Below are 11,704 nucleotides of genomic sequence, written 5' to 3'. Positions count from 1 at the left end.
TGATTCACGATAAGAGATTTCCTAGAGACCTAAGTTTTTGTGGATCTACATTGATAGCACCTCATGGTTACCATCCTCAATACATGGCCAACATGGGTTCTATAGCATCTCTAGTAATGGTTGTAGTAATCGATGAAAAGGAATTGGATAGAGGTAGCGAGGGGCAGATGCAGCAGAAAGGAAGCAGGCTTTAGGGATTGGTGGTTTGTCATCGCACTTGTCCACGTTATATTCCATTTCCTTTGAGGTATGCCTATGAGTTCTTAATGCAAGTTTTTGGAATTCAGTTAAACAAGGAAGTTGAATTGGCTACTCAGATGAGAGAAAAGTGAATTCTATGCACTTAGCATTGCTCTGTGAGCAATACACCATTGGAAATTGTCACTCGGAAGCCCAAAATCATGGATCTTGTTAGATGTGATGGTGTTGCCCTTTACTATGAAGAAAACTTTTGGCTTATGGGGGTAACTCCTTCTGAGGCTCAGATCCAAGATATTGTTGCATGGTTGTCTAAGCATCACATGGATTCCACAGGTTTGAACACAGATAGTCTTGTTTATGCAGGCTATCTTGGAGCAAGATCGTTAGGGATGCAGTTTGTGGAATTGTCGTCGTGATAATTAATTCAAAGGAATTTTGTTTTGGTTAAGATCCCATACTAAAAACGAAATCAAATGGGGAGATGCCAAACATGACCTGTAGGAGATAGATGATGGTAATAAAATGCATCCACGATCTTCGTTTGATGCATTCCTTGAAATGGTAATAATGAGGAGTTTTCCTTGGGAGGATGTTGAGATGGATGCCATCCATTCATTACAAGTAATATTGTGAGGTTCCTGCAAAGAAACTGATGACAGTAGCATAAATATCTTGATAAATAGGCAACTCACTGATTTGAAACTTCGAGAAATGGATGAATTGAATGCAGTGACAAATGAGATGGTGAGACTGATTGAAACAACAACAACTCCAATCTTGGCAGTCGATGCTTATGGAGTAGTAAACGGATGGAATAGAAAAGCTACCTAACTTAGAGTGTTGTCAGTGGAAGAGGTCCTGGGCGAGCCTCTAATCAATCTCGTTGAGGAAACCTCAGCTGAGAATGATGCTACATTTGGCTTTGCAAGGAGTTGAAAAGAAAAATGTTCAAATTGAGCTAAAAAGACATGGCTTAGAGGAGGAAAAAGGTCCAGTAGTTTTACTCGATAATGCTTTCTCGAGCAGGGACCTAAAGGAGAATGTTGTGTGAGTTTCCTTTGTTGCCCAAGATGTGACTGAGCAGAATATCGTTATGGACAAGTTCACTCGCATTCAAGGTGACTACAAGGAAATAGTTCAGAATCCAAGTCCCCTAATTCCTACCATATTTGGAACAGATGAATATGGATGGTGTTCTGAGTGGACTTCACCCTAGAGACAAAGAGGCTCTAATTCTTACTGTTGAAGCTGCCAAAGTTTTGGATTGCATTTTTTATGAGCAGAGTTTCAAGGCATAAAATCCGCAGCTCCAGATTTGAAGGGCATAAATATATGTCAAAAGGACAGCTGGTTAAATAGGTGGCATAATTTCCCTCATTAAGGGAACCCCTAGTAGCAAACGAAGGACGCACAATTATTCTTTCATGTTGATAAGGTTGCCCTCATAGCAAGTCAATTTTGTTGACTAAGAACCCAGGAAAAAACATAGGACAGTGACAAACATCGATCATCAAACATCACTAACAGAAATAAAAATATCAGAGAAATAAGAACATAAGGGATCAAGAAACATGACATGGCTAGAAGAAAGCAGCCAACAAAACCAGTCTTCCTCTATTGATTCCTCAACAACCTTTTCTTATGAATAGAGTTCATGTAGATCTGCTAATCGTACTAGTTCCTTCACCAGTCCCTCATCTTCATTCACTAAGAAAATTATACATAATGGCAGCTTGGATTTTCCTAGATGCATCACCAAGCGGAAGACCAAGAACATCTCACAAATGCTGCTCAAAACTTCATTATCCTGCACATTTGGTGACTGTGAGGAAGATCTGATGTTTCCTACAGCACAACCATCGAAATCCATTCTATGAATCTATAATGAGAGATGTGATATATTTCATTCAATGCAAAAACTAAAACCTAAGCGTCATTCATGCAGCTTCATCAAACCTTAGACTTGCAAGGGACAATTCTGCTTTAACAACTGAGAGTGGATCAATGCTTGGAGAGGTTTGTCCTGTTTTGACAACCATAGTTCTAGTTCTTCTAAACATTGTGAAGGAGCTCCATATAGCTTTAACCAGACTTGCATGCACTACAAGCTTTGATGACCATTTTCTCCATAAAGCTCTTGAAGGTGTTGGACCACCCTGAAGCCACACTGAAATAATACAAGGATAGATAAAAAGGACACCTGCTTACAAATAAATATTTTTCATGCTATAAGCCTTTTGGAGAAAATCCACAAACATATTCATAGGATGGAACTTTGCTTATCCTTTGATCAATGAGTTCCATCTCAGAAATATGCTCAAGAGGATATTTATGTGTAGAATCTAGATGTGAATGCTCGATCAAAATTTTCATACCAAGGTTGTACATAAGCTAGGGCTCTTCCAATCATCCACATTCCATTCTAGTAAATTCCCCGTGTTGTTCCTTATTTTTGAAGAATGGTAGATATAGTCTTTACCAAGACCCCATAGGGACTCCACTTCCCAGCTTTTGTTTCCTAATTACTGGGATACCATTTGTAGATGTCCTTCTCCATCAAGTTTATACTGATTCAAGTGAAATTTCAGGTGTTTACTCATTATTTCTTTTCAGGTGCTTGATAGGTCACTTGCCTTTATATACACCATTTCCAATCTGATGTTTTTTAATTCCTTTGGGCTTTTCTATCAAACTTTGACTTGTGTGCTGAAGAATGCTTTTTTCTGTAATATAAGAGTATCCTGTAGACCTTTCATTTTTGGTTTGATATGGACATTATCATTCTCTACTTTAGAACAAATGATCCAAGCACACAGAACATTTGTGACCACATTCAGAAAGTCTTTGTTTGAATTCTGCTATGGCATCAAAGTTTCAAACTGCCTCCAATTATAAGTTTTGTCTGCCATGAAAACTCTGCAAGTGTTGTTGCAAAGTCACTTTTGAAACACAGACCATGTAACTTTCTTTATGCATATTTGACCCATTCATGCTGCTTGACTTGAATTGAGAACCATAACAGTCGTATGCCCTTTTGCATATTTTTTTTCATTCACCTTATGAAAGTCATTAAAAGGCCTTTAGACCTTCGATTAGCCCTGTGATTTCTTGCACAAACCAAGGGTAACCGTGTCAACATTGACACATTTATGGTGGTGGATGGTGATGGCTCCTCTTTGTTTCAAATGCTAGTAAGGATGCTTCTCTTCCTCACCTCCATAATCTTTGCTTTCGAGAGGACTAGTCATGATTTGGAGGATTTTCTCTCTCAAGTATTATCTATTATCAATTCCACTTTCCAAGGATACTCTTTTGGGTTCCCTTCCTTTTTTATTGTATTGTTGTTGTTAAATGTTGTCCTCCTAGTCCCATTGACATAGTTTGAAGTATTATTTTGTCACATAGGATGTCTCCCTCTCTTATTTTTTGTTGAGAAATGTTGCATATATACTTCATAGATAAAATAAGTACATCATGGAACATGAAGGATTACAACAGGCAAACAACAATGGTACCAAAACGGTGAAGGCAAGGGATTTTAGAATTCCCCTCTCTTTTGTGAACTTTGATATCTATGGATGTTTCCTTGTATGTGTTTTTATAAATTGACATTTTTAGGGTGTTTTTCTTGTATTTGTTTACATCAGTGGCCAACACATGTTCTGAATTTTGGGAACTGGAATACTAAACAAGATACTAGTTACACATCTTATTTTGAGGGTGCCCATGTTGTTAGAGGTGCAAAGCCTGGCCATGAAGAACAATCTAACAAGGAAGATGAGGGTATCAAATGACAAAGATTTGGGAACAAACCTGGAGCAGAGTGTATGTTACCACCTTGAACAACTGGGCAAGAGTCGTAGGGTGGAAACATACCAACCAATGAAACTATTAGTATTTCATAGTTTTTCCTTCTTGTAAATTGCTTTCAGTCAAAAATGACATAATCCAAATTTAAACCATAATTTATAATGTTAGAATACCTGTTAAGGTAATAGTTCCAAAAGTAGAAATAAGGCAAATATTTGGAAGTTATCTAATTAGTCACTAGATAAAGTGGTCAATAACACTGGAAAAGGGCATTATTTTTTGCTTGTGGTTTGAATAGCCATGATCTTGGATTGATAGATATCCTATCTAAACAGAATAATTTATTATATTTAATTCTTTTATAAATATTACTCCCAATTTGTGTGTCTAGGACCAAGGTATGCTATTACTTTCATGCAGATTTTAGAAATCAAGCCATGAAATTACATGCTTTGTGGAGAATGGGCGTGCAAAATTTGTCAGCGTCCTGCAAGCCATGAATACAAAGCTTAGGTACTTATGAACCAAGTCTACACACAGCTGATTTGAGAAATTATTAATGGCATAGGTTGATTAAAATAAAGGCCCTTCCATCTGTAACATTTGAAATTAAATATTTTAGGTTGACTAAGGACATTTCTCACCATCTATTGTTCAAACTCATTATTCTAAAAATTCCAATGATTTTGCACCTTCTGTGAGACAATACGGGTCTTTGTGAAGCCTTCTTAAGTTAGGTACTAGTAGGGCCTAATTTTGCCTCAAAATCTGTAATATGGATATTTATTATACCTATACTTCTAGGAAAACATTAAAATATTGTTGCGTATTATCTGAAAGGTGAGAAGAATCCATTAGCATTTGGTTAGGCAGATTCTTGGATGAAGCAAATTGATTGAGCACTATGAATATTTGTTACAAGGTTCATGGCATTAACATAAGATTTCATAAAGCAATAACTGTCTCCAAGGAACAACTCTATATTTCATTGATGTAAAGGTTATTCAACATGTTGCAGCTTGGCAGAGGTGTGGCTATCCCCAGTGTTGGAGCCTTGAGTTAAAGCAACCCTATATTCAACAAAGCATGGGAAGACAAGAAGACAAGAGGAACAACCAAAATTCCAATAATACCATCAGGAACTCCATCTCATAACAAGCCATCCCAAAGGTCATAGGTAATTAGTTTTGAATAAGATAGGTTGTATCTATAGAAAATCTGATCATTTTCATTTGGGGCCTCTGAAACTTGAACATGTCTATGTGTTTGTAGTGATGGTGTTGCTTCAAACCAGGAGTTGATTTTTACAATAGAATTTGTCTACAAACATTGCAATTATTGATTTTATAATTTGAATCACTTAAATTCTTGCAAGAATTATTATGTGCTTTTCCTGAAGAAATTTCATAGAATAATTTTTGGGAAATTAAAATAAATTTGAAAATAAATATTGCAATGATACCCATCAATGTAGGGAGTTACTTCCCACCAAGGGGAAGTCAACAGTGCCACAAATCTAGACATACCATGAATAAAACAAAACTGAAAGTAGCCATGAACATCCACACCAATGGGGATCTTAGAGTCACTTTCACAAAATAACACACGCCCACATGACTTTACAAGGCTATAAGGGATATTCTTTGGGCTTATATGGTGTGTCCAAATTTTTTTGGAGTACCCCTACTGAAAGAGGGGTAACATGACCTTGGGATTACAATGCTGATAAATATTGCGAAGTGATCATATGTACCCATGCTTACACGAGAGGTAGTAGGCCCAAAAAAGTGACCCTTCTCCAACAAATGAGGGGAAAAATGGTTTTGGTGCAGCATCCATCCTCCAAAGGCCCTTCAAAGGTGCTTCTCCTCTACAAATCAGCCAGTAAACTCCCTAGGTGTCATCCAAAGTAAAAGAATGGGCTCCAAAGTAAACTGTCGACCCTTAGTGGTGGGTCTTCTCCTCCAATCCTATCAAGAATGATCCCAAACTCTCCTAAAAAATGAGCACAGGGGCTTCAGAGTGGACACATCTAACTTTCAAGAGGTGGGACAACTCTTCTTATCATGTACATGAGACCTCCAAGTGTCCACCAATGTGGGAACAATATTCTAAGGTGAATGCTCAACATACAAATCTGCCAACAATACTCCCAAACAGGCTTTAGCTCTACTTCTCATATCTATAACTCACCCAAAACAGATATCAACACCTAATTGTTGCAATAACGTGGGTGGGCTCCATATAGAAAAACTGATTCAAAACACATTATAAATTGGTCCTCCATGAAATATGTTTCGATACAGCTTGTAGGTTGGCTCAAACAGGTCAGCCCTTACTCCTTTAAGTGGTTGCTGCACAAGTATATATATATATATATATAAAACCTAAGCGGCCCTTTTGAAGAATACAAATAGAAGTGTCTGACATTGCTCCTACAAAATCTGAAATAGGTACAGAGCACTGGATTCATAGTTTAGATAGACTTTTGATATCCCCGAGGAGGCTTGAGTTTGCATCTGATCCAAGCATTCTTCATTGTGGAAAAGCTTTGTCGTAATTTCCTGCTTCATTACAACATATCACACCAAAATTTAGGCTTCAAGAGAGCAGTCTTTCTGTGTTGTGGCTGAAAGTAGCCCATAACACATTAATAGCATCCCTTTATATTGATTCAAGTGAAATTTCAAGTGTTTACACCTTATTTCTTTTTAGGTGCTTGATAGGTCACTTGCCTTTATATACACCATTTCCAATCTGATGTTTTTTTATTCCTTTGGGCTTTTCTGTCAGACTTTGACTTGTGTGCTAAAGAATTATTTTTTTCTGTAATATAAGTGTATCATGTAGACTTTTCATTTTTGGTTTGATATGGACATTATCATTCTCTACATCGAAACAAACTATCCAAGAACACAGAACATTTGCGACCACATTTAGAAAGTCTTTGATTGAATTCCACTATCGCATCAAACTGCCTCCAATTACAAGTTTTTTATTCCATGAAAACTCTGCAGGTGCTTCGACAATGTCACTTTTGAAACACAACCCATGTAACTTTATTTATGCACATTTGATCCATTCATGCTGCTTGACTTGAGTTGAGAACCATACCAGTCATATGCCCTTTTGCATTTTTTTTCATTCACCTTATGAAAGTCATTAAAAATCCTTTAGACCTTCAATTAGCCCTGTGAAATTAATATACTTAGCAAGATGCTCTTGATGGCATAGATGGTTTCAAAGTTGATCCATGATTTTCATTCTTGAAATCATACATTTTGAATTATGCAGGAAACATCCATGTTTTTTGTCCAGTGAGGCCTTTCCTCTTTAGTGAGAAGTAGGAAATACCTGGGCCTCTTGTAGTTCCTGATCTAGACAAAGTGGTCATAAAATTTGCTGGAGGGAAAACTAAAGAATACAACTTTGACAAGGTTTTCCTTCCTGGTGCTTCACAAGGTGCACAAAAAACACTATATTTTGCAGTTAGACTGTAAGTTATTATTTAACAGAAGATTCACATTTTTGTCATCAATATATCTAGCAGTACATTATATAAAAAAATGTGTCTTTCAATGCTAAAGATGAAATCTTTACAAAAGTGGAGCCAATTATCAAATTAGCTTTGGATGGACACAATGTATGCATTTTTCCTATGGACAGATAGGGTCTGGCAAAACTTTTACTATGGTTGGTATTTTCTATTTTGGATTTCTCATTGAGCCATCTATAATGATGGTATTGTTTCTTAACCACTTGGTGGACACAATTAGGCTATTAGCTATCTGATTCTTATGAAATTTTGCAGGAAGGCATGCCAGATTGTCCTGGGATTGTTCCCCATATGATACAAGAACTATTTCATCAGGCCTCTCCGGACATGACTGTTAGCTTCACATTCTCATTTAGCATGCTAGAACTATACATGGGACACTTCAGGGATTTACTTACCTCTCAATCAACAAAGTTAGTACACCTTTTCTCCAAAATGATATTTTACACTCACATCATGGTATCCTTCTTCAAAAGTTAAATGTGTATGGAGTTGTAATGCAATCAGACTGTTTTTCTTCTTGCTATTCAGTATTTCTATCCAAATGGATGCAAAAGGTACAATTGAGATTGAGAACCTAAGGGAAGTGATCATGACCAATTTCAGCCAAGCAAGAAAATTGTATAGCAAAGGTAGCAGAGCTCGATCTATAGCTTGGACCAATGCCAATGAGCCATCTAGTAGATCACATTGGTACGCACCTCTTTTGACTAACAATACTGGATTGGTACAGTGAATATAATTATAAATTGAATTTGAAGTTCTATTAATGTCCATGAATGACCAAAAATGGCTCAATGGGAGTGGAGACTACCACATACATTATCAGCTACAAAGGGAGTGCATATTGCACGTAAGAGCAAAAAAAATAGTAAAATGGAAATGAGTCCTAAATCTAAATCTAAATTAGTAACCCTAAAGCATAGCTAGCAAAAGGGTGGACCAAAGAAGATAAGTCCCCCCACAAAGTAAAGGGTGGAGCTAATTGTTGTTATCATCTGCACCTGCAATAAATATGGGATTTAGTCGCATTCATTCATCTAGGTAAGTCTTCTACTGTCTGTAGTTTAATCAAGATTGCTATCAATTTCCAGAGTGCTACACAAACATACAGAGATACCAACAAGCTTTGGATGGTAGATCTTGGTGGAAGTGAACATTTGCAAAAGACACAGGCCACAGGTCAAACTATGGAGGAAGGGAAGGCAATAAATATGTCCCTCTCAGCTCTTGGTGATGTGATTAGTGCATTACAGAATAAGCAAGCTCACATTCCTTATAGGTAAATACTCTTGAGTCCTTAACCAGCCTAGGTGCATCTTTACCTTGGATCTATCAAGTGCTGAGATGGATAAAATCCCTTGAGGTGCAAAACTTTTTTAGAGTGCAAATACTTGAGGAAAGGTTTCCACCTGGAGGTCTTTGATCTCTCTTGGTGTTTGTTAGATATATGGTTAGGACATATCTGGGCTAGTTTAAAACACTCTCCTCTCTCGATATATTATTATTATACCATAAATGAACATTAAAGTATTAAATTTTTTGTTTTCCTTCAATATAGAAAAGGTCAACAACGTAAGTGTTACACACAGACATTGCACATCTCTCCACTTGGGCTGTAGAATGCACCTTTTGGTGCAACTAGTTTCATGCGAAGCTTCCAAAGTATGTTTGTCACATCGGTCAGGGACTCGGGATTCTACATTTTTCATATTATAAGATGTGGATCCCTTTCGGTCAATACGTTCCTATGAGATCTGTAAAAAGAAGGCATGCTACATATAAAGGCTACAAAGAGCCCATGAAATGGAAAATATAGATCTACTTTTTTGGCACTTGAGGAAGAGGGCAACATGTATAATAATTCCTTTAGGTTTATAGAGTGTACTCATTTATTTTTTGTTTGTAACAATCCAGTTTTTTTTGAGATTAAGGAAAGTTTGCTATAAGTACTGCCGTGAAAGTGCAGTGTTTAGTTCAGTTAGGTGATTAGGCATTTCACTGAAATTAAGGAAATGTTGTAGTTACTGGCAGCACTGTTTAGTTTAGTCAGTATTAAAAACCACAATACTTGGAATGTTAGTGATTAGGCTAGTTTAGACCTACCCACTCGCCCCACACATTTTTGCACATGAAAATGTATTATTGAATTAGAATTAGTTAGTCACTATTTGTTATGTGCCTCTTTCAGTGGTTAAAAAGGATTCCATTGTAAGGGATACTCTAACTGAGGAGGTGGTGATAAATTTGGTGAATTATTGTTGGGTTGAGTTTGGTAGCTTGCTTGTGCTACCATATTTAGGGTTTGGTAGCTGGCTTGTGCTACCAGATTTAGGGTTTGGAACTTGCAGAAAGCTTCCTTGATTGTGGATTGTAATTTCATATTTCCTAATATTAATCAGCACTTTTCTGTCTATTTTGAAATAGTAATTTAATTTAATATATTTACTCGTGTTGGGAGGGATGCATGGATAAAATTCCTATGGAGATCTGCATTCATACTCGAGAATTTCATATTGTAATGCTATTCTGCATTGCTGAGGCAAGAAAATCTAGTGGTCTTTATAGTGTAAAAAAACAAACAACATCTTGATTTGCTGATTGCAAGCTCAAAAGGAGTACCTGGTTTCATGTTTGTTCGCTACATCTGATACATTTTGCAGTCTGATTTTACAGAGTGATTACTTATATAAAGTTTTACATGTGCAGGAACAGAAAACTTACGCAAATCCTAAGAGACTCAATAGGTAACGAATTTGCTTTTTTTGTCCATTTGTTCTATTTGTATGTCGTGAAGGTTTGTTTTCTTGGTTCTTCTGCAGATGGACTTATGGTGTCTTATTTCATTAATTTGAGATTCTAAAACACATTCTTTTGAAAAAATGCAGGAGAAGACTCAAAAACGTTGATGCTTGTCCATATTAGTCCTAAGGCAGATGATTTAAGTGAGACGATTTGTTCTTTGAGTTTTGCAACTAGAGCAAGGGGGGTTCACCTTGGACGAGAACTATATTATGTAAATCCTTATGCCCAAACCTTGTCTAGGTCTCCTGTAAAGGGAAAAAAGAAGGAAGCCTCGTGTTCATTCTATTTAGGTATTTAACAGGCATGTTCTATGAAAAGGTTTGTTATCGGAAGAGTGTTGTATACAACCAGTGCCTCATGCATATTTTCTTGAGTGGTGCTAGTTTATATATGAATCTTGTGAGGTACAATCAATGGACCTGTGATATAGCAGCCATATTTACATTGCTTTTAAAATAAAATCCAGTTGTCTAGTTCTCTCTTCCTTGTCTTGGCCTTTGGTTATGCTACATATATGCAATTCACACTGGTATTTGTCTAGTTCTCTCTTTCGTGTCTTTGATATTGCTGCATGCATATTTTCTTGAGTGGTGTTAGTTTATATCTGACTCTTGTGAGGTACAATCAGTGAACTTGTGATACAGTAGACAACTTTATGTTTCTTTTAGAATAAAAATCATTTGTCAAGTTCTCTCTTTCTTGTCTTGGGTGTGTTACATATATTCAATGTGCACTCTTCTTTGTCTTTGTCTATTTCGCTCTTCCTTGTCTTGGGTGTGCTACATACATGCAACGAACACTTTTCTTTGTCTTTGTCTATTGGTCATAGAATGCCTGGTAATAGAAATTTATCATAGAACTGATTCCAATTTTTGAGGGAACGAGTACCATGCTTATTCTTATTGTTCCATGCAGAAAGTCAAAGTTCAGACACAAGCAAACATGGTTGAACTGATGCAGCAGATGAGGTGCCTTGAAGATGACTGCCAAAGTGCAAGAAACAATATTCAAACGGTTGAGTTTCTTTTGAGAGAAAAGAAGAAACATCTTGCAAAGAGTGATCCATCCTTCGGGTACTAGGAAACATCAGATAGTCAAGCTAGTCAAGAAATAGAGATGCCATACAATATTGAATTAGGGAATGTAGCACAAGGGTCCGTGGGCTTGCCCAGATATATTAATGCCACAGCCTGTAGTCGCATCTGAGGTAAGTCAGTGGATGCAGAATTCAAAACTCCAAGCATAACGAAAAAGAGAATGCAATTGAGTAATGAAAGGAAAAAACCATTATCAGGGAATGCCAAAACTGTGATTTTTCCCGAGATAGATCAA

At 36.9% G+C, this 11,704-nt stretch overlaps 1 pseudogene; it reads left to right on the top strand.

The window, feature by feature from the left end:
* The first annotated feature begins 7,295 nt into the window (after positions 1 to 7,295).
* Positions 7,296 to 11,452, top strand: LOC149158051 (kinesin-like protein KIN-14U; annotated as a pseudogene).
* Positions 11,453 to 11,704: the final 252 nt, after the last annotated feature.

This window comes from Pinus tabuliformis, chromosome 5_2 (genome assembly GCF_031772625.1).
Source record: "Pinus tabuliformis cultivar Carrire ecotype Pingquan chromosome 5_2, CPIR1, whole genome shotgun sequence".
Lineage (NCBI taxonomy): Eukaryota > Viridiplantae > Streptophyta > Pinopsida > Pinales > Pinaceae > Pinus > Pinus tabuliformis.
This window is presented reverse-complemented; position numbering and strand designations above follow the sequence as displayed.